This window comes from Sus scrofa, chromosome 15 (assembly GCF_054392235.1).
Source record: "Sus scrofa isolate SSC_HxYL_T2T_F1_AM1 chromosome 15, Sscrofa_HxYL_maternal_Yorkshire_Landrace_v2.0, whole genome shotgun sequence".
NCBI classification, from domain to species: domain Eukaryota; kingdom Metazoa; phylum Chordata; class Mammalia; order Artiodactyla; family Suidae; genus Sus; species Sus scrofa.
Genome location: NC_139397.1, coordinates 108,855,771 through 108,879,657, shown reverse-complemented (window position 1 = coordinate 108,879,657; position 23,887 = coordinate 108,855,771). Strand labels below are relative to the sequence as shown.

General features: G+C 36.0%; 1 protein-coding gene and 1 pseudogene across 7 annotated transcripts in view; one reads left to right on the top strand and one right to left on the bottom strand.

Annotated features, from left to right (window-relative positions):
* The window catches only part of PMS1 (PMS1 homolog 1, mismatch repair system component), a 249,331-nt gene that overhangs the window by 81,155 nt on the left and 144,289 nt on the right, over positions 1–23,887 (bottom strand). For 2 of the 7 annotated variants that reach the window (XR_014829386.1, XR_014829391.1), the window contains one exon: positions 16,523–16,596. The exons of 1 other annotated variant lie outside the window; for it this stretch is intronic. The gene's annotated coding sequence lies outside the window, so the exon portion shown is untranslated. Of the gene's footprint in view, positions 1–10,818; positions 12,842–16,378; positions 16,402–16,522; positions 16,597–17,544; positions 20,156–23,887 lie in introns of those variants that run through there. 4 more of the 7 variants (XR_014829384.1, XR_014829387.1, XR_014829383.1 and 1 more) reach the window with 4 other exon arrangements.
* On the top strand, positions 8,246–8,535 carry LOC146396045 (cytochrome c pseudogene; annotated as a pseudogene).

The following is a 23,887-nucleotide window of genomic DNA, read 5'->3' as shown; positions in this document are numbered from 1 at the left end:
ATGTATCATATTGTCTTACACCCAAAATAAAAGCTGTGTCCTAAATGTAATAAAATTCATTGAGTAATTTAAAAAATAAAAATTAAAAATTTTTTAAAAATTAAGAAAAAAATCTGTGTCTTTGTTTTCACTGAGATTTTAAATAGCTTTTATTGCTACCATATTTGCAATTTAATTTCTGATTCCAATTTTAAATAGTGATTAATAGTAAAGAAAATTTGGTTATGCTTCAATTTTTACAATTAAATAAAACAAGGCAATCATAAATACAGTAATAGATTACTAATGCACATTAATCCAAAGAAACCTCTCTTTTTTGTTTGTTTGTTTGCTTTTTAGGGCCGCACCCAAGACATATGGAGATTCCCAGGCTAGGGGTCTAATTGGAGCTACAGCTGCTGGCCTACACCACAGCCACAGCAACGCCAGATCCAAGCCACTTCTGCAACATACATCACAGCTCACGTCAACGCCGGATCCTTAACCCACTAAGCGAGGCCAGGGATTGAACCTGCAACCTCATGGTTCCTAGTCAGATACGTTTCCACCGTGCCACATGGGAACTCCACCTTTATTTTATGTAGGAAATAAGTGAATAATAGAGAGCTGAAATTTGTTAGGCACATAGTATCAGAATAGGTCAAACATTACCTATTAAAAATCAAAAGGAGAAGGTCCCACAGTGGCTCAGCAGATCAAATCTGACTAGCATCCATGAGGACACAGGTTCCATCCCTGAACTCGCTCAGTGAGTTAAGGATCTGGCGTTGCCGTGAGCTGTGGTGTAGGCCAGCAGCTGCAGCTCCAATTAGACCCCTAACCTGGGAACCTCCATATGCCATGGGCATAGCCTTAAAAAGACAAAAAAAAAAAAAAAAAAAAAAATCAAAAGGAATTTTCAAATTTTTCTATAACTGTATGGTTTGAATTTACCCAGATTTTATAAGGCCCAACTAAAAATTCAAAACTCAAATGTCATTTATGAAAGGTTTTACACAGAGTAGAAGATTATCTATTATGTCCAAGAGTGGGTAGAAACTGAAAGATGAGAGTGGAGATCAAGAGATTGAAAGAGAACAGATAATAGACCTTGGAATTTGCTTTTTTTTTTTGGTTTGATCATCTTCATATATATTCCAAATTTTTACAGTACCGTTGATTAGGAAAATACTGTTTGGCTTAAAATTGTTGGTTTAAATTCAGATTGGTCTGCCAGGTCCACTTTCAGGATAATATATATATTTTTTTTAATTAATTTTTTTTATAATTTATTTTTTTTCCCACTGTGCAGCAAGGGGATCAAGTTATCCTTACAGGTATACATTACAATTACATTTTTTTCCCTTACCCTTTGTTCTGTTGCGACATGAGTATCTAGACAAAGTTCTCAATGCTACTCAGCAGAATCTCCTTGTATATCTATTCTAAGTTGTGTCTGATAAGCCCAAGCTCCCCGCTCCCTCCCACTCCCTCCCCCTCCCATCAGGCAGTCACAAGTCTTTTCTCCAAGTCCATGATTTTATTTTCTATGGAAAGTTTCCTTTGTGCCTTATATTAGACTCCAGATATAAGTTATATCATAGGGTATTTGTTTTTCTCTTTCTGACTTATTTCACTCAGTATGAGAGTCTCTGGTTCCATCCATGTTGCTGCAAATGGCATTATGGCATTCTTTTTTATGGCTGAGTAGTAGTCCATTGTGTATATATACCACATCTTCCGAATCCAATCATCTGTCGATGGACATTTGGGTTGTTTCCATGTCCTGGCTATTGTGAATAGTGCTGCAATGAACATGTGGGTGCATGTGTCTCTTTTAAGTAGAGTTTTGTCTGGATAGATGCCCAAGAGTGGGATTGCGGGGTCATATGGAAGTTCTATGTATAGATTTCTAAGGTATCTCCAAACGGTTCTCCATAGTGGCTGTACCAGTTTACATTCCCACCAACAGTGCAGGAGGGTTCCCTTTTCTCCACACCCCCTTCGGCACTTGTTATTTGCAGACTTATTATGATGGCCATTCTGACTGGTGTGAGGTGGTATCTCATGGTAGTTTTGATTTGCATTTCTCTTATAATCAACGATGTTGAGCATTTTTTCATGTGTTTGTTGGCCATCTGAATATCTTCCTTGGAGAAATGTCTATTCAGGTCTTTTGCCCATTTTTCCATTGGGTGGTTGGCTTTTTTGCTGTTGAGTTGTATAAGTTGCTTATATATTCTAGAGATTAAGCCCTTGTCAGTTGCATCATTTGAAACTATTTTCTCCCATTCTGTAAGTTGTCCTTTTTGTTTTCTTTTGGGTTTCCTTTGCTGTGCAAAAGCTTTTCAGTTTGATGAGGTCCCATGGGTTTATTTTTGCTCTTATTTCTATTGCTTTGGGAGACTGACCTGAGAAAATATTCATGATGTTGATGTCAGAGAATGTTTTGCCTATGTTTTCTTCTAGGAGTTTGATGGTGTCCTGTCGTATATTTAAGCCTTCCAGCCATTTTGAGTTTATTTTTGTGCATGATGTTTGGGTGTGTTCTAATTTCAATGCTTTGCATGCAGCTGTCCAGGTTTTCCAGCAATGCTTGCTGAATAGACTTTCTTTTTACCATTTTATGTTCTTCATCCTCCTTAAACTCTTTCAAAAGGTTGAAGAAGAAGGAATACTCCCAAAGACATTCTATGAGGCCACCATCACCCTAATTCCAAAACCAGACAAAGATACCACCAAAAAAGAAAACTATCAGCCAACATCTTTGATGAATATAGATGCAAAAATTCTCAACAAAATCTTAGCCAACCAAATCCAACAACATATCAAAAAAAAACATACACCATGACCAGGTAGAGTTCATCCCAGGTTCACAAGGATGGTTCAACATACGCAAATCAATAAACATCATACGCTACATTAACAAAAGAAAAGTCAAAAACCATATGATCATCTCAACAGATGCAGAAAAAGCATTTGACAAAGTCCAACATCCATTCATGATCAAGACCCTCACCAAAGTGGGTATAGAGGGAACATTCCTTAACATAATCAAAGCCATTTGTGGGAAACCCACAGCAAATATAATACTCATTGGGGAAAAACTGAAAGCCTTCTCACTCCAATCTGGAACAAGACAGGGATGCCCACTCTCACCACTGCTCTTCAACATAGTTTTAGAAGTCCTAGACACTGCAATTAGACAAACAAAAGAAATAAAAGGCATTCAAATAGGAAGAGAAGAGATAAAACTGTCAGTGTACGCAGACAACATGACACTATACACATAGGAAACCCTAAGGACTCAACCCAAAAACTACTTGAACTGATTAATAAATTCAGCAAAGTAGCAGGATATAAGATTAACATTCAGAAATCAGTCGCATTTCTGTATACTAACAATGAAATATTAGAAAAGGAATACAAAAATACGATACCTTTTAAAACTGCACCTCACAAAATCAAATACCTCGAAATACACCTGACCAAGGAGGTAAAGGACCTATATGCTGAGAACGATAAAACATTAATCAAGGAAATTAAAGAAGACGTAAAGAAATGGAAAGATATTCCATGCTCCTGGATTTCAAAAATTAATATTGTGTAAATGGACATACTACCCAAAGCAATCTACAGATTCAATGCAATCCCTATCCAATTACCCATGACATTTTTCAAGAACTAGAACAAACAATCCAAAAATTTAGATGGAACTATAGAAGACCCAATTCTGCCAAAGCAATCCTGAAGAACAAAAACCAAGCAGGAGGCATAACTCTCCCAGACTTGAGGCAATATTACAAAGCCACAGTCATCAAAACAGTGTGGTCCTGGTGCCAAAACAGACATACAGACCAATGGAACAGAATAGAGAACCCAGAAATAAACCCTGACATCTATGGTCAATTAATCTTTGACAAAGGAGGCAAGAGAATAAAATGGGAAAAATAAAGTCTTTTCAGCAAGTATTGTTGGGAAAACCTGACAGCTGCATGCAAAGCAATGAAACTAGAACACACCCTCACACCATGCACAAAAATAAACTCAAAATGGCTGGAAGACTTAAATATAAGACAAGATACCATCAAACTCCTAGAAGAAAACATAAGCAAAACACTCTCTGATATCAACCTTACAAATGTTTTCTCAGGTCAGTCTCCCAAAAGCAACAGAAATAAGAGCAAAAATAAACCCATGGGACCTCATCAAACTGAAAAGCTTTTGCACAGCAAAGGAAACCCAAAAGAAAACAAAAAGGACAACTTACAGAATGGGAGAAAATAGTTTCAAATGATACAACTTACAAAGGCCTAATCTCTAGAATATACAAGCAACTTACACAACTCAACAGCAAAAAAGCCAACCACCCAAAGGAAAAATGGGCAAAAGACCTGAATAGACATTTCTCCAAGGAAGATATACAGATGGCCAGCAAACACATGAAAAAATGCTCAACATCACTGATTATAAGAGAAATACAGGGAGTTCCCGTCGTGGCGCAGTGGTTGACGAATCCGACTGGGAACCATGAGGTTGCGGGTTCGATCCCTGCCCTTGCTCAGTGGGTCAAGGTTCCGGCGTTGCTGTGAGCTGTGGTGTGGGTCGCGGACGCGGCTCGGATCCTGCGTTGCTGTGGCTCTGGCGTAGGCTGGCGGCTACAGCTCCGGTTGGACCCCTAGCCTGGGAACCTCCATGTGCCGCGGGAGCGGCTCAAGAAATGGCAAAAAGACAAAAAAAAAAAAAAAGAGAGAAATGCAAATCAAAACTACCATGAGATACCACCTCACACCAGTCAGAATGGCCATCATAATAAGTCTGCAAATAACAAGTGCCGAAGGGGGTGTGGAGAAAAGGGAACCCTCCTGCACTGTTGGTGGGAATGTAAACTGGTACAGCCACTATGGAGAACCGTTTGGAGATACCTTAGAAATCTATACATAGAACTTCCATATGACCCCGCAATCCCACTCTTGGGCATCTATCCAGACAAAACTCTACTTAAAAGAGACACATGCACCCACATGTTCATTGCAGCACTATTCACAATAGCCAGGACATGGAAACAACCCAAATGTCCATCGACAGATGATTGGATTCGGAAGATGTGGTATATATACACAATGGACTACTACTCAGCCATAAAAAAGAATGCCATAATGCCATTTGCAGCAACATGGATGGAACCAGAGACTCTCATACTGAGTGAAATAAGTCAGAAAGAGAAAAACAAATACCCTATGATATAACTTATATCTGGAGTCTAATATAAGGCACAAAGGAAACTTTCCATAGAAAATAAAATCATGGACTTGGAGAACAGACTTGTGACTGCCTGATGGGAGGGGGAGGGAGTGGGAGGGATCAGGAGCTTGGAGTTTATGGATGCAAACTATTGCTCTTGGAATGGATGTACAATGAGATCCTGCTGTGTAGCACTGAGAACTATGTCTAGATACCTACATAGCAACACAACAGTGAGAGGAAATATTATGGTCCTAATGCTGTACAGTGGAAATAAATAAATAAATAAATAAATAAATAAAATTTAAAAAAATGTATGTAATGGCAGTCTGTAAGCCATCAAGCACCATGTATGAATGTAAGGCAACAGAGTACCGATTAGCCATTGTATTTTCTAATGTGGATACTAATCTTAATTCAATTAACATGCATAGTTAAATTTATTTTAAACTATAGAAGTGTCGGAGTTCCCGTCGTGGCGCAGTGTTTAACGAATCCGACTAGGAACCAGGAGGTTGCGGGTTCGGTCCCTGCCCCTGCTCAGTGGGTTAACGATCCGGCGTTGCCGTGAGCTGTGGTGTAGGTTGCAGACGCGGCTCGGATCCCGTGTTGCTGTGGCTCTGGCGTAGGCCGGTGGCTACAGCTCCGATTCAGCCCCTAGCCTGGGAACCTCCATATGCCGCGGGAGCGCCCAAGAAATAGCAACAACAACAACAACGACAACAAAATAAAAAAAAAAAAAAAAAAAAGAAGTGTTACTGATAGTTGTACATAAATCAAAGAAAGAAAATTCTGAATAACCTTTTAAATAATCACTCACATTGATACTTGTAAATTTAAAATTGTACATATAAAGAATGAATACAAAATGCTGTTTCCAGAGTTCCCGTCGTGGCGCAGTGGTTAACGAATCCGACTAGGAACCAGGAGGTTGCGGGTTCGGTCCCTGCCCTTGCTCAGTGGGTTAACGATCCGGCGTTGCCGTGAGCTGTGGTGTAGGTTGCAGACGCGGCTCGGATCCCGTGTTGCTGTGGCTCTGGCGTAGGCAGGTGGCTACAGCTCCGATTCAACCCCTAGCCTGGGAACCTCCATATGCTGCGGGAGCGGCCCAAGAAATAGCAACAACAACAACAAAAGACAAAAAAAAAAAAAGACAAAAAAAAAAAAGACAAAAAGAAAAAAAACAAAATGCTGTTTCCTTTTTACAAGTCATATACATAATCAATCTTGCTGACTTATTATCTGAAGTATATCTCTATAGGCAATGTATCTTCTCCTTTTCCAGTATAGAATGCTCTAACAATTTGATTTAAATTGATGTTTATGTATAAAAGGCATTCAAATATTTATTGATATTAACAATGGTGAAATGTTGGCTATCAATTTTTAAAGAACTAAAATACAATGAATAAGATATACTTAACAAACTACATGAAAAAAATTTATTCCTCCTCAAATGATTAAAAAGTCGGTTCAAGATCTTGCCTTATCCTAAGAATCATCATTATGAACACAAATGATTATTCAGTATTTAAGAAATAATTCAGCTATCCAAGCATAGTGGTAAGGGATTTATTTTAAAATGTGTTTAGCATAAGTTAAATACATGCAATCAGATTATTTTCCATATCCTTCATATTATTTTGGATTAATTTTATCAATTTATAATCTCCTACTATAATTAAAATTAAACCTAATAACATATTCATTATTTAAAGTATTTATATTTTCAAGAAAAACTATTAAGTAGAATATTAATATAAGGTATATAGTTATCTTGCTCATTTTTACTCGATCTTCCACCATTTATAAATGTATTCCGTCTAGTTTTTGATTCTAATTTTTTTATACTATGATCCTCAAGAAACCTATTATTACTATTTTTTTTAGGCTACACCCATCACACACAGAAGTTCCCAGGCTAGGGATCAAACCCATGACAAGCAGTGACAATGCCAGATCCTTAACTCACTGAGCTACCAGGGAATTCACGAAACCTCTTTTAAAATCTCTTCTGGGGCGGGATCAAGATGGCAGAGGAATAAGATGTGGTGTTCACTCTCTCCCACAAACACTGAAAAACACCATCTACATATAGAATGATCTGCACAGAACACTTACTAAATGATAGCAGATCTTAAACCACCAAAAACGGCAAGAAACACTACTCATAACTGGGTAGAGACAAAAGGGAAAAAAGAGAGAGTGAGGGGGAAAAGGAATCAGGATGGGACTAGCACTCCTGTGAGGGAGCTATTAAAGAGGAAAGGAACCCACACCCAAGGAAGCCTCCTGACAGGGAGATCAGCCAAGAGAGAGGGACCTCAAAGCCTCAGAGAAAAGTGCAGCAGCTGGACTGAGGAGGGGAAAGCAGAGAGAGAGCCACACAGACCATTGGTACCACCTCCCAAGACATCACAGCTTGAGATGCTCAGGCAGAGGCTGGGCACTGAGACTCAGGCTCCAGAGAATAAGAAAAATGTAAGAAAAATGAAGAAGCTCAGGAACCATTCCTGTTAAAAGAACAGGAGAATTCACCTGAAGGACCAAACAATGAAAGAGACCTCTGCAGTCTAACAGACACCAAGTTCAAAAAGGAGCTAGTGAAAATCCAGAAGGAATTAAGAGTGAATATGAAGGAATGAAGAGCAGATATGAACAGTAATGCAGATTACTTTAGAAAGGAACTAAAAATATAAAAGGAGCCAAGAAAATTACAAAATTCATTCAGAGACACGAGCTGAGTTAAAGGCACTGAAGAGCAGAACAAATAATGCAGAGGAACAAATGTGTGACTTGGAAAACAGAATAATGGAAATCACCCAATCAGGACAGCAGACAGAAAACCTAATGAAAAAACATGAAAGCAACATAAGAGATCAAAGGGATGATATAAAGCAGGCCATTCTACACATAATAGGGATCCCAGAAGGAGACAAAAAAGAAAAGGGTTAGAGAGCAGGACATCCAGCTTGTGAGTGGCTACTTGTGTGAGGCACTTGGCTAAAGAAACAATTTTAAAATGGGCGATGTTGAGAAGGGCAAGGAGATTTTTGTTCAGAAGTGTGCCCAGTGCCATATTGCAGAAAAGGGAGGCAAGCACAAGACTGGTCCAAATCTCTCTGGTCTGTTTGGGCAGAAGACAGGCCAGACTCCTGGATTCACTTACACAAAATGAACAAAGGCATCACCTGGGGAGAGGAGACACTGATGGAGTACCTGGAGATTCCCAAGAAGTACATTCCTGGAACAAAAATGATCTTCGCAGACATTAAGAAGAAGGGAGAAAGGGAAGACTTGGTGGCTCAATGAGTAAAATTTGGCCACCACCTTATTTATTACAAGACCGAAATGTCTCATGACTTTTATATGTGTACCATATTTAAATTAATCTCACACACTAGAATTCAGATCATGTATGGCTGATGGAATGTTTCTGTTGAGAAGTCCTGATTTAAATAAGATTGGTTGGTGACTAAATGAATATGGTCAGCTTTTTGAATTTTAATAATAATCCCAGTTCAACAAGTAATATCACTGTTTTTCCTGTCAACAGAGATGATTAAACTTGAATATGGAATGTTAAGCTTTTCAGGAAAATGGCGACTATCTTAAAACCTATAGGAGATTGGCTTTATATTTATTTTCCTATAACTGGTTATATTAATATATTGAAATACTGAGACAATTCCTTCACTGTCTCATAAATAGAGCAAGATTCACCTGTGTTTCAAGTTGTGTTCACTAGCCTGTTAAGGCATGAGCTGAAGGTAAACTGAAAATGTCCACTTTATCTTTTTGGTCTCAACTATGCCAGTTTCATTAAAATTCTCTGTATCTAAAATAATGCCATTTACTTATTGAAAGGTGTTTTAGTGGTTTATGTACAGCATCAAATAAAGAATATTTAGCATTTGTTAAATTTTTAGATGATCATTAAGATCAGATACTTTTAAAATTCACTGTAACAGGATATGTTAGCAAACTTCGCTTGTGAATTCTTACAAAGTCAGCCTGTTAGGATTCAGGACTGTCTTTTAAATAGGTATTCAAAAACACAACTACAGAACTACTGAATATGTGTGACTGATAATGGTGCTTTTACCAACTCATGGAAGATTTAAAGTAGGGGAGCTATACCATCAGCACAGATTTGTAAATTATCTGATCACAAGGCTTAAGAATTAAAAACAAAATCACAGATTATGAAAAAAAATTGAAGGAATTATAGCTGAAAACTTTCCATATCTAAAGGAAACAGACATCAAAATATAGGAAGCACAGAAGGCCCCAAAAAAGTTGAACCCAAATAGGCCCACATCAAGACATTGTGTAATAAAAATGGCAAAACTTAAAGAGAGGGTTCTAAAGGTAGTAAGAGAAAAACAAAGAGTTAATTATAAGGGAACTCCCATAAGGCTATCAGCCAATTTCTCTACAGAAACACTATGGGCCAGAAGATAGTGGCAAGATATATTTGACGTTATAAAAGGGAAAAATTTGCAGCCTAGAATACTCTATCCAGCAAGAATATCATTTAAAATAGAAAGAGAAATATAGAATTTCTCCAACGAACAAATACTGAAAGAGTATAGCAATACTAAACCCATTTTTAAAGAAACACTGAAAGTGATCCTCTAAATAAAAAAGAAGTTGGAAGAAATATTATGGAGGAAATCACAGTTGGAAATCAATCATTTAAATAAGCCAGTATGCAGATCTAAAAGGAAAAAAAAAACCTATCATAATAGTGATGATAAACACAAGGAACAGCAAAAGGACAAACATGAAGATGTTAAAAAAGGACTTTAAAATCATAAAATGTGGGGAAGGAAAGTCAGAAAATCTAGACTCTCTTTTTCTAGAATGTGTTTGAGCCCATATGACTATCAGGCTAAAGCATGCATATATAGGAAGGGTTTAACATACTTGAAAAATAGGGCAACCAGAAATCAAAACCAAACATTACATTCACAAACATTAAAAAGAAGAGGATACAATCATAAAAGAAAAGAAAATCAACCAACCAAAAAAAGAAAAGAATAAAGTGGAAACATAGAATCAACTGAAAAACAAGGTTTAAAATGGTGGAGTTCCCGTCATGGTGCAGCAGAAAGGAATCCAACTAGGAACCAAGAGGTTGAGGGTTCAATTCCTGACCCTACTCAGTGGGTTAAGGATCTGGCATTGCCATGAACTGTGGTATAGGTCGCAGAAGTGTCTTGGATCCTGAGTTGCTGTGGCTATGGTGTGGGCCAACAGCTGTAGCTCCGATTGGACCCCTGGCCTGGAAACCTCCATGTGCTGTGGGTGTGGCCCTAAAAATGAAAAAAAAAAGTAATAAATATGTACTTATCAATAATTACCTTAAATGTCAATGGACTTAATGCTCAAATCAAAAGACATAAGAGTGACAGACTGGATAAAAAATAGAGCCTGCAATATGCTGCCTACAAGAGACTCACCTTAGGAAAAAGGACACATATAAACTGAAAGTCAGGGGATGGCAAAAGGTATTTCATGAGAATGTAAAAGACAGGAAAGGAGGAGTTGCAATACTCATATCAGAGAAAATATACATTAAAACAAAGGCCATAAAGACAAAAAAGGACACTATTTAATGATAAAGAGATCAATTCAAGAAGAGGATATTACACTCATCAATATATATGCCCCCAATATAGGAGCACCCAAATACACACAACAAATACTAACAGACATAAAAGGAGAAATTGACGGGAATAACAATAACAGTAAGAGACTTTAACATCCTACTCACATCAATGTACAGATACTCTAGAGAGAAAATCACTAAGGCAACAAAGATCCTAAATGACACAATAAAAAAGTTAAACTTAATTGATATTTTCAGGAGATTACATGCAAAAGAATCAGAACATACATTCCTTTCAAGTGCACATGGGACAGTTCCAAGGATTGACCATTACTAGGGCACAAAAATAACCTCAACAAATTAAAGAGTATAGAAATTATTTCAATTATTTTCTCTGACCACAATGGCATGAAACTAGAAATCAACCACAGGAAAGAAAAGAGAAAAAACTGACTACATGGAGACTAAACAACATGCTATTAAAAAACCAATGACTCAATGAGGAGATTAAAAGGGAAATTTAAAAAATACCTTGAGACAAATGATAATGAAAACACAACAACCATTCAAAATTTATGGGATGCTGCAAAAGCAGTTCTTAGAGGGAAGTTCATAGCAATACAGGTCTTCCTCAAAAAAGAAGAAAAATCTCAAATTGACAACTTAATCCACCACCTAAATGAATTAGAAAAAGAAGAATAAATGAAACCTAAAGTCAGCCAAAGGATGGAAATCATAAAGATGAGAGGAAATCAATAAGAGATTCAAAAAAACAATAGACAAAATCAATAAAACTAAGAGCTGGTACTTTGAAAGGGTAAACAAAATTGATAAACTTTTAGCCAGTCTCACCAAGAAGAAAGAAAAAACTCAAATAAACAAAATAAGAAATGAAAAAAGAGAAATCTCAATGGATACTGCAGAAATACAAAAAAATAAGAGAATACAATGAACAATTATATGCCAACAAATCTGACAACCTAGAAGAAACAGACAATTTTCTAGACACATACAGCCCACCAAAACTGAATCAAGAAGAAGTAGATCAGGAGTTCCCATCATGGCTCAGTGTTTAATGAACCTGACTAGTATCCATGAGGATACAGGTTTGATCCCTTGACCTTGATCAGTAGATTAAAGATCCAGTGTTGCAATGAGTTGTCATATAAGTTGCAGATGCAGCTTGGATCTGGCAGTTGCTGTGGCTGTGGCATAGGCTGCAGCTACAGCTCTGATTCTACCCCTATCCTGGGAAGCTCCATATTCCATGAGTGCAGCCTTAAACACACACACACACACACACACACACACACACACACACACAAAGAAGAAGAAGAAATAGATCAATTGAATAGACTGATAACTGAAAATAAATATGTAATAAAAACACTCCATACAAAAAGGACCAGGTGGTTTCACAAGTGAATTCTACCAAACATACAAAGAAGAACTTATATACCCATCCTTCTTAAACTTTTCCAAAAGATTAAAGAAGGAACACTCCCAAAGACATTCTATGAAGCCACCATCACACTAATACCAAAACCAGACAAAGAAAAAGAAAACTATAGGCCAATATCTTTGAGGAATATAGATGCAAAAATTCTCAACATAATTTTAGCCAACTGAATCCAACAACATATAAAAAAGATCGTATGCCACGACCAAGTGGAATTCACCCAAGTTCACAAGGATAGTTTAACATATGCAAACCAATCAACATCATACACATTAACAAAAGAGAAATAAAAAACCACATGATCATCTCCATATATGCAGAAAAAGCATTTGACAAAATCCAACATCCATTCACAATAAAAACTCTTATCAGAGTAGGTATAGAGGGAACATACCTTAACATAATCAAAGCCATTTATGACAAACCCATAGCCAATATGATAACTCATTGGAGAAAAGCTGAAAGCCTTCCTGCTAAATCTGGAATAAGACAAAGATGCCCACTCTTTTATTTAATGTAGTATTTGAAGTCCTATCCATAGCAATCTGACAAGCAAAAGAAATAAAAGTTATCCAAATTGGAAGAGAAGAAGTAAAATTGTTACTCTATGCAGATGACATAATATTATACATAGAAAATCCTAAGGACTCTGCACAAAAACTACTCAAACTTATCAATGAATTTAGAAAAGTAGCAGGAGACATGATCAACATCCAGAAATTGGTTGCATTTCTGTATACTACAATAAAATATTAGAAATGAAATATAAAAATACAATACCTTTTAAAATCACACCCCCAAAAATTAAATACCTAGAAATAAACCTGACCAAAGAGGTGAAAGAATTATATGCTGAGAACTATAAAACATTAATCAAGGAAATTAAAGAGTTCAGAGAAATGGAAAGATATTCCATGCTCCTGGACTGGAAGAATTAATATAGTAAAAATGGCCAAATTACCCAAAGCAATCTACAGATTCAATGCAATCCCTATCAAATTACCCATGACATTTTTCACAGAACTACAACAAACAATCTAAAAATTTATATGGAACCATAAAAGACCCAGAATTGCCAAAGCAATCCCGAGGAACAAAAACCAAGCATGAAGCATAACTCTCCCAGACCTTAGGCAATACCACAAAGCTACAATTATCAAGTCAGTGTGGTACTGATACAAAAACAGACAGACCAATGCAACAGAATAGAGAACCCAGAAATAATCCCAGACACCTATGGTCAATTAATCTTCGACAAAGGATGCAAGAATGTAAAATGGGGAAAAGACAGTCTTTTCAGCAATTGGTGATGGGAAAATTAGCTGCATGAAAATCAATGAAACTAGAACACACCCTCATTTCACGCACAAAAATAAACTCGAAATGGCTTAAAGACTTAAGATGAGACACCATAAAACTCCTAGAAGAGAACATAGGTAAAACATTCTGACATCAACTTTACAAGTGTTTTCTTAGGTCAGTTTCCCAAAGCAATAGAAACAAAAACAAAAATAAATCAATGGGCTCTAATCAAACTTAAAAGCTTTTGCACAGCAAAGGAAACTATTAAAAAAAAAACACAAAAAGACAACCTATGTAATAGGAGACAATAGTTTCAAATGATGCAACTGACAAGGGCCTAATCTCCAAAATATACAGACAACTCATACAATTCAAAAGCAAAAAAAAAAACAAAAAAACCAACTGAAAAATGGGCAGATGACCTAAATAGACCTTTCTCCAAAGACATACAGATGGCCAATAGGCACATGAAAAAATGCTCTACATCATTAATTATCAGAGAAATGCAAATCAAAACTACAATGAGGTACCACCTCATACCAGTCAGAATGGCCATCATTAGTCAGTCTACAAATAACAAATACTGGAGAGGTTGTGGAGAAAAGGCAACCCTCCTACAGTGTTGGTGGGACTGTAAACTGGTACAACCGCCAGGGAAAACAGTATGGAGGTACCTCAGAAAACTAAATATAGAACTACCATATGATCCAGCAATCCTACTCCTGGGCATTTATCCAGACAAAGCTTTCTTTGAAAAAGATAACATGCATCCCTATGTTCAATGCAGCACTATTCACAACAGCTAAGACATGGAAACACCTAAATGTCCAATGACAGATGAATGGATTAAGAAGATGTGGTACATATACACAATGGGACATTGCTCAGCCATAAAAAAGAACAAAATAATGCCAATTGCAGTAACATGGATGGAACCAGGAACACTCATACTGAGTGAAGTAAGTCAGAAAGAGAAAGACAAATACCATATGATATCACTTATATCTCAAATCTAATATATGGCATGAATGAACTACAGAAAGGAAACTAACTCAGGTACTTGGAGAACAGACCTGTGGTTGCCAAAGGGTTGGGGAGGGGTGGGATGGACTGGGAGTTTGCAATTTATAGATGCAAACTATTGCATTTGGAATGTATAAGCAATGAGATCCTGCTGTACAGCACAGGGAACTATATCTAATCATTTGTGATGAAACATGATGGAGGATAATGTGAAAAAAAGAATGTATCTATAATTGGGTCACTTTGCTGTACAGTAGAAATTGACAGAACATTGTAAATCAACTATAATAAAAATATCTTCTAATATCTATCCTGTCAAATCCATATTGCCATCCTTCTTCATCTTCCAATTGTTCATTTCTTTTCTTTTTTTTTTTTTTTTTTTTTTGTCTTTTTGCTATTTTTTGGGCCACTCCGCGGTATATGGAGGTTCCCAGGCTAGGGGTCTAATCCGAGCTACTCTAGGGGTCTAATCGGAGCTGTAGCCCCAGGCCTACACCAGAGCCACAGTAACGCGAGATCCGAGCCGCGTCTGCAACCTACACCACAGCTCACAGCAACGCCAGATTGTTAACCCACTGAGCAAGGGCAGGGACCGAACCCGCAACCTCATGGTTCCTAGTCGGATTCGTTAACCACTGCGCCACGACGGGAACTCCCAATTGTTCATTTCTTTCTCTTTAGTTTATCTCATCAGCTTCTTAAGAGATCATTAATAAAGTATCTTTTTTTTTTTTTTAGGGCTGCACCCACAGCACATGGAGGCTCCCAGGCTAGGGGTCTAACTGGAGCTGTAGCTGCTGGCCTATGCCACAACCACAGCAACGCCAGATCCAAGCCGCGTCTGCCACCTATACCATAGCTCATGGCAATGCCGGATCCTTAACCCACTGAGCAAGGCCAGGGATCAAACATACAACCTCACGGTTCTTAGTCAGACTCACTACCACTGAGCCACCATGGGAACTCCAGAATCATTTTTATTTGATGCATTTAAACAATGAAAGGAGAAGAAAATATATGCTGCTAAGCTGTGAGGTAAAAATTGATAACTTTTCTATTGGCTACCTTCAAACAAAAATTTTGATTCATGGAAAAAAAAAGCAAAAGTTGAACACTGAAGGATAGGTTTTACATAGTTGATCAAAAAAGTCTAATTGTGATATCCATTATAGCATCATTAAAAAAATGTTGCCTGCCATATCAGTAAATAAAGGATTTTGTAGCCATCAAGCCACCATTATTAGTACAGCCTCCCTGACATTGATCCCTGAGAGAACTCTGGATAGAAACAGGATGCCCACCATCAAGCAGTCAGCTGCTGCAGCCACCTTGCAATGGTGCAACTCAGGACGACAAAGCACAGAATACTGCAACCAGAGAGCTGAAGTGTATATCAAAGAAATGATTTCAGTGTGCCCAGACTCATGCATCTTCCCACACATAGAAACTTGAGGAATCTGGTTTTCTTTAATTAATGTAATCTTTTGATATTGTGACTACCTGATCTTCATTGCAAAAACTCCTTACTATCCTGGCTCCTCCCTTGCCTCTTTGGAGTAATTTCTCAGAGCTATCTGAGAGGCCATGTCCGAGGCTTAAGTCCTTGATTTTGACTGCCAAATAAGACATAATTCTCAACTTTTAAGTTGTGCTTTTTTTTTTTTTCCAGGTGACAACAGTGTTTATGTCCTACACATGTTTAAAAGCATATTTATAAGCACTTATGCAATACTTTTAATAGTGGCAGTACATACCAGTTGACATATTGAATCTGAAGCTTTAAAGGAAAAATAAAGAAAAGCTCTGAGAAATTTCTAATTATGAAATTAATGTAGAAAATATTTTAGATTTTGAATTAAAAAAAAAGACTTTATTTAAATTAGAAAAGCAGGAATTACCAAGAGTTTCCTGGTGATTTTCTGAATTCTTCATTTGTAATTGTACCAAACTTCTTAATTCTCATATTAAGTCTCTGAAAATATATGAATAAAATATTCTATAAATTTAAGAACCTATAGCACTAGAAACAAAAGTTAACTAGAGAAGACAACATACCTAGCAATTTTTCTAAGAAAAATAAGACATCTAGTAATTTTTCTCAGGAAAAACCAAAAAAATAAAGAACAATATTTAAAGCATCTGGTATCTATATAGCTTAGAGAGTATAAATAGTAAATAAAGACAGATGAAATTTTAACAGATGAAGATGAATCCTAGGCTTCAAAGAATCATGGAGTTGGAAAATTTGCCTATCAGATATTAAAATTTATTACATAGCACTAATAATAAAAGTTATGGTTCTGATAAGAAAATAGATTCATCAAAGCTATAAAAACAAGTAACAATAATAACTCATTTATAGGGCACATCCTGTGGGTCATGTTAAATGACATGTATTTTATTCATATTTGCTTTTTTTTTTTCTTTTTAGGGCCACACCTGTGGCAAATGGAAGTTCCAAGGCTAGGGGTTGAACCAGAGCTGTAGCTGCTGGCCTACACCACAGCCACAGCAATTCAGGATCTGAGCCATGTCTGCAACCTACACCACAGCTAATGGCAACACCAGATCCTTAACCCACTGAGTAGGGTCAGGGATTGAACATACATCCTCATGGATACTAGTAGGGTTTGTTACCACTGAGCCATGATGGGAGCTCCTATTTTATTCATATTAGTATTTTATTTTATGACTCATATTTAGTGCTTGCAATAAATTTATAGCTTTATTATCTCCATTTTACAGATGAGGAAAGAAAAGTTCAGAGGTTAAGTAACAGTCAAGGGCATAGAGCTAATATAGTTGAGTGTACATAGTAACTGCATATAATAATTCAGTATATGATAAAGGTAGCATTTTAGGTAAACATGATTTAAGTTAACTGGTTAACATGTTAGAAAAAAAAGTAGATACCATGTCATTTATTATACTAAATTAATTTCCATATGAATTAAAGATATTTATTAAATTTTCAAAGTACCAGAAAACATAAATACATACGTATATAATTTTGAATTGCAATTATTTTCTTAAAGAATATCAAGAAAAACCTAACAAACTTCTAATACACTTTGTTATATAAAAACCGAAAACATCTATGCCATCACCAAGTTAAATATACATAGTAAACTGGTAATATTGTTTTTAAAATAGAGAATAAAGTCTTATTCTCTCCAATACAGGAGTTCTTACAAATAATTAAAATACTGAAACTTTAAACAGAAAAAAAAAAATGGTAAAGAACAGAATATGGCATTCACAAGAGGAGAAACAATGACCAAATAGCACATGAAAATATTTTCAAATACAGTAGAAGTAATGAAACGCAGGTTAAAATAACAGCAAGGTATTCTGCATACCTGATGAGCAAAGACAGTTGGTGTTGGCAAAGGTATGGTAAAAATTTCCACTGACAATTACTGCTGATGTGAAGGTTAACAACTATAATTTTTCTGTATGTGGAGGAGTTAAATGTGTAACATGTAAAAAATTTTTTTAAAAAAGTCATATTCTTAGATCAAAAAATTTCACATCTTATGAATTTATCCTAAGCAAATAAACAAAAAGGCATAAATTTCTGTAAAAATATGTCTCTGGGCTGCATTATTTATAATAGGAAGACATAACTGGAAACAAACTAAACTGCAATAATTCAATACTGTTTAAATAAGTTTTAGCAAATTTATAAGAATATACTATGCTATGATTAAATGGTGATTCAAAGCTCTATTTACTGACATGGAAATGTGTTCACAATTACTGATAAGAAAAGCAAGATACAGACCAGCATGTTTATTACTATCTTAATTTTATGGGACTGTACATATGCACATACACACAAAAAAAAAATCTAAGAGGATAAAAATTGGATCTGAGTATGAATTTAGGTAGCTTTTTCCTTTTCCTTTTTTTCTGAATTTCCTACCTTTTCTAAAATAAATAGTAACACTGACACAATTCATAAAGGAATCTAAAAAATTAAATAGAAGTTAAAAAGAAGAGAAGGAAATACAGATAATGTTTTTAGGATAACAGGTAAAGGAGAGGAGAGAAGGAAGGTGATAACTAAAGGGGTAATAGATGAAGAAATATGAGAGATAGTAGATGCATAAATAACAGGGATGAGAAAGGGCAATAGCCTGACAAAGAAAGAGCACACAGTTGGATTATAGAAATAAAATCCCGGGAGTTCCCGTGGTGGCACGGTGGTTAAGAATCCAACTAGGAACCATGAGGTTGCGGGTTCAATCCCTGCCCTTGCTCAGTGGGTTAACGATCTGGCGTTGCCGTGAGCTGTGGTGTAGGTTGCAGACGCAGCTCAGATCCCGCGTTGCTGTGGCTCTGGCGTAGGCCAGCAGCTACAGCTCGGATTAGACCCCTAGCCTGGGAACCTCCATATGCCGCAGGAGCGGCCCAAGAAATAGCAAAAAGACCAAAAAAAAAAAAAGATAAAATCCCGAGTTGCTGTGGCTGTGGCAGAGGCTGGCAGCTGTAGCTCTGATTCAGCCCCTAGCCTGGGAACTTCCATATACCATGGGTGTGGCCCTAAAAAGCAAAAAAAAAAAATGTTTTCACTAAAGGGGGATATGAAACCAAGTGAGAAATTTTCTTTTGAACACATGAAGAAAACTTTGTATGTGTTTATATATTAGGAAAGAGGCATAGAGAAGAATGAGTGAAGTTGCTGAAGAGACAGAATTGAGATTCTAAAATAACAATAAAAAAAGACAATGACATTTTAGAGACAAACACTTCATTGATAATTACAAAAAATATGTAAGTTCTAGGAATAAATCTAAGAAGAAGTTCTTGATCTCTTCAGAGAAATGTATTAACTTCATTGGGACCTATTACAACGGCCTAAGTTAAAGGACATATATACCATGTTAATGGACTGGAAGACTGGATCCTGCAGAGAAGCTGAATGTTTCCAACTAATTACACATTCACTGCAATCTTCAAAACTATACATATTTTTGGCTTTGGTGATCTTCTCTACATTGTATGCATACTTTTAATTGAAAAAAATCATGTTACCAGAGTATATAAAGTACAAACTATAGACTATAATTTACAAAAGAAAAAATAAATAAATAAAAAATAAATAAAAGGACATAGAAGATAAACAAGGTCCTACTGCATAGCACAGGCAACTACAATCAATATCCTGTAATAAACCATAGTGGAAAAGAAGATGAAAATGAATATATTTATACACATACATATCTGAATCACTTTGCAATACATTAGAAAATAACACAAAATTGTAAATCAATTATATTTCAATTTAAAAAGAAAAAGAGGAGGTCCCCTTGTGACTCAGCAGTTAGCGAATCTGACTAGCATCCATGAAGATGCAGGTTCGATCGTGGCCCCACTCAGTGGGTTAAGGATCTGGAGTTGCCATGAGCTGTGGTATAGGTGGCAGATGCGGCTTGGATCCTGTGTTGCTGTGGCTGTGGCATAGACCAGCGGCTACAGCTCCAATTGGACCCCTAGCCTGGAAACCTCCATAAATGTAGGGTGCAGCCCTAAAAAGACAAAAAGACCAATAAATAAATAAATAATAAAAAGAAAAAAAGGAACACAGACACAGTTGAAAGAAAAAAGATGGAAAACACCCACAAATATCAACAAAACAAAAAGTTGACATGATTATACAACTATCAAATGAAATAAAATAAAGACAGTTTGTTTTTAGCTGAAAAGAGAATTATTACATAAGACATTAGTCAGCAAGACAAAACAATGCTAAACTTCTATGCATCTAATAACACAGTCTCAAAATACATACAGTAAAAACTGACAAAACCAGAAGGAAAAAAATCCATGATCACAGTGTAAGATTTTAATGACTTCCTTTAATACTCAGTAACTAACAAGAACAAAAAAATTCATGTATTGTGTTGCTAACAACACAATAACAAGATTGATCTAATGAAGATGTATTCTATATGTTCAAAAACATTTAGAACAAATTTATAAGGATAAAAATAAAAGCTGTATATAAACTCTGAGACACACAGACTAATGAAGCTGAATAAGAAATTCAGAAATAAGTGGAGAAAAGATGGACTTTAATAATATATATAACAAGGATAAATGAAAAATGACAATCCATATGATAAAAAGAGAAATATTTGAATATAGATAAGATAAATTCTAGATGAATTCAATTCTTAAGTGTGACCATGTTGAACTTCATCTGAGCCTGTGTTCCCTGAAAAAATTGATAGTTGAGAAATCCTTCTACCTTTTTGTGTTTTTAGAATTAACTACAAAAGGCCACTATGCCTTCACATATTCTTGATAAGACCCACCTTCACCTTTCCTCAAAGATAATCACTTCCTTCCTTCCTGTCTTTATGAAACCCCATTTACTTTGAGATGTTCCCCATTGCAACGGCCTGAATAAAATAATCTTCTTATTTGTCTGGTACCTCTGACAAATATGCAAAGCAAAGTAGTACAAGCTTTTAAAAGAAAATGTGGGAGAAAATCTTGATAACACTAGGGCAAGAAAGAATTTGTGACGAAGTAGCAAAACATGGATAAACTTCAAAAACACCGTTCAGTGCAAAGAGCTGCAGAAAAAAACCTGTGTTTATATATTTTATAAGGTTTAGAGACAATGCTTGTGCACATATATAATTAAGGGTACAAACCTATGTGATAAAAATATGAACAGAAAGAATATGCATGTTTTAGGATAGCTATGACCTTTTGTGAGAGAGGGAGGTGAATAGGGTAGGAGAGGGAGAGTTTAGCTGGAAATATGTCTTTTAGAAAGATTTAGAGCAGAGTTTCAAATACCTTGAGAATATTGTTAAAATGCAGATTCTGACTCAATAGGATTGGGGGTTGGGGTGGTACTGAGATTTTTGCATTTCTGATAAGTGCCCAGGTAAGTAATGCTAATACTGCTGGGCCAAAGACCACATTTTAGATCCTTAAATCTAAAGAAAATATAGGTAACTTTATTAAGCCTAAGTGGTTGAGTGTCGTGAGACATGTTTCTACAATATTTTCTTATCCTCTTTGCTGAAAACTCCATCTTGTCCTGCTTTACTTTATCCTATCTTCCTGTTTGAAAAACAGTCACAGTGCTGGTAAATGACTTAAGCTTAAGAACAAAGACCTAAAGGCATAAGCTATTCATAGGGCCAGCTGAAGGAGGACATAATGGGTTGGTCTAGGCACACTGGACCTGTGCAGATTGGCATGCCATTTGCACAAGCATGATATGTCCTCTAAAGAATAAGAGAAAGAAGAACCTCATGGCCAAGCGGTTTATGAATGGTGGTTAGCAGAATACGCATTAGCAAAGAGAACCAAGGTGCAAACCTAGGTCTTTCCATTAGCAGAAGCACAGTGAGGATTCTCTGGAATGCTATGCATAGATAGCTAACTCAAATGCTAATTATTGTTATGTGCCTAAAGGTCAGAGTAAAAGCTTAACCTTCTACCAGCTAAGCGGCTTTTAAAATAATACAAGAACTTATAAAATAGTAAACAAACCCTATATCCTCCACCCATAGACCCTCCTCACTTGACATCATCCTAAAGAGCACAACAAAAGCAGTGTGGTTTCTTGAGAGGGTGCTCTTGGTCCCTGAGAACTTGAGTCCCCTGGTTCCCACCTTTACTTAAGATAAATGTCTCTGTGTCTTGTTTTATGTTAACTTTTTTCCTTAAGTTTCACAGCACCCGTTCTTCAGCCCCATCCTGCTGAGCTGGTGTCGGCAGGTGAGCACAAAAGAGACTATTATTTCATATATGCTGTAAACAGTTATTAACGAAAATAAAGTTCAGGAGAATTTCTAGCAGCCTCCATAAGGTTCCACCAGACAGCATTAAATAATTTCTCTCAAAAGCATATATGTTTTGAAGCTGTTCTCATTTTGCAACAAATAAAATAATATTTGGAAATACATAAACATATAAAAGGAATAATTTGAGATTCTAAGAAAAAAGTAAAGTAGCTTAACTCTTATAAAACTATCTTATAGTGAATTATTAATAAAAATTTTACTTTTTTTTGGTCATTTAGCCCCTGAAAATTGACAAATTTCTTAGTTAATTTAATCCTAACCTCTTCATCTGTCATGGATGAGATACTCCTGAGGGAGACTTTTTGAGGTGTTCTCACACTATAAAAAAATGGAATATAATAGCATTAATTCAGATTAACATTTAGAATAATTCAGATTAATATTTAGAGTAACATAAATAAATGACCTCACCAAAAAAAAGAGAATAAAATGCTTCATGAATGGATATTTTCTGTATTTAAATAAATGGGCTTAGGACATTTACATTAATTATATAATCATTAAGCATAGAATTTAATAAGGTCTGTAAGGCAGGACTTTGGTGTACTTGGTTCTCTGCTACTGTGTCAACATCTGGAATGGTCTTGGTTATAAAATATTTATCAAATGAATAAGAAAAATTTCATTTAGTGACTTTGATATAACAGGATATTGTAAGAGATGTAAGGGAAAAAATAACATGGCCTTGCCCTTCAAGGTGTCAAAATCTAGTGAGGAATACAGACATATAGATTCAATTAATATGTTCTACATTAGAATATTATATGTGTAATAAATAATATTGGTTAGAAATCTATTTACATACATATTTTTAAATTTTAATTTAATTTAATTTTTGGCCATGCTCATGGCATGCAGAAGCTCCTGGGCCAGGGATTGAACCCATGCAACAGCCATAACCAAAACCACAGCAGTGACAACGCTGGATCCTTAATTTGCTGAGCCACAAGGGAACACATATATATTTTTATATAGTAGAAAAAAAAGTATGGTCATGTGAAAAAGAAAGATATGTTTTCAGAGAGAGGACCTATATATAAAAAAGTATAGGTGGCATGGATGGTAAAATATATACAAGATACTATGAAAACACATTAAGGAGTCTGTGCATAATTTGCTCATGGAGATCAAAAATTAATTCTCAATTAACATTAATTCTGAGTCCTATAGGCTAAGTAAAAGTTTGATGAGTGGCTTTGGACTAATGTGGGTTAGAGCAGGAAGGATTAGGTAGCAGAAAATTGGAGACAGATATTCTAAAGAGAGCAACATATCAAAAAGCAGGAAAAACAAGATTTATTTTAGAAAACTTCAAATAATTTAGCATTTCAGAGTTCATGGTAGAAAAGAAAAAATGATTGGAAATGGGCTGAAAAGATAAATAGAGGCCAGACTATGAAATGCTTGATATATCATGCAAAGACATTTGAT